The sequence below is a fragment of the Falco punctatus genome, assembly GCF_963210335.1.
Source record: "Falco punctatus genome assembly, chromosome: 7".
Taxonomy (NCBI): Eukaryota; Metazoa; Chordata; class Aves; order Falconiformes; family Falconidae; genus Falco; species Falco punctatus.
The window spans coordinates 25,067,028-25,067,905 of NC_137587.1; positions in this window are offsets into that span (position 1 = coordinate 25,067,028).

The window sequence follows — 878 nt, forward strand, 5'->3', positions numbered from 1 at the left end:
TGGCACCAGGAATTTAATTTTTCTGGCATACATTTCTTTCCCTGAAGTAGACCTGCTTAGGTTAAGGAGTGAAGATATTTTGAGAAACCAGAAATTACTGGGTACTGGAGCTATAAGCCTGACAATTCCCAAACTCACCCAGCTCTGTCTGGGAGCTACATGTTGGTTTCAGTCACAGAAGACAGTATTTCAGAATTAAAACCCAAACCAACGAACTAAACCAGCCCCAATCAATCTTGACTAATTTGCTGCAGCAGACATTGTGTGAAAAATGCATAGAATTAAGGAAGGAGCTTTTCTTTCTTTTTTTCTCTGTCTCTGGAGTCAACTTAAAACAGAATACTGTCATTAATAGGTAACCTAGCCAGTAAAAGGCAGGAGGAGAAGGCTATATTCTTCTGTGAATTGTTTTATGAAGTATCTCATGGCTGACAATCAGTGAACTAAATCCTTTGACAAGGAGAGATTTACAAGGACTTGTCTACAGAGGCAAAGTGTTTCTACAGACTTCAGGCAGCCCTGGGACCAGGGATTAGCAGAACTGCACATAAATACAGTTTACAGCTACAGAATGCCACAACTGGGAGCCTTCAATAGGAAACTATGTGTAAACATGCCTATGGAAACAGGCTTCACATACTGATCATGAAACGTACAGGGGTTTAATAGCTTTAAATACTTTTGTAAAAGGTACTTCCCTACATTAACTCGCACTATGTTATTTATGCCCCTAGAATTTTTCTGTCAGACATTTTTTTGTTCATGGCTATTTCAGTCTTCCACTTGGAAAAATGCCAGCTCGTGACACTATGTTTGGACCAAGGCTGAGTGTTATTCTCCACTTAGCACTGTCTTCATAAGGGGCTGCATTTTTGGTG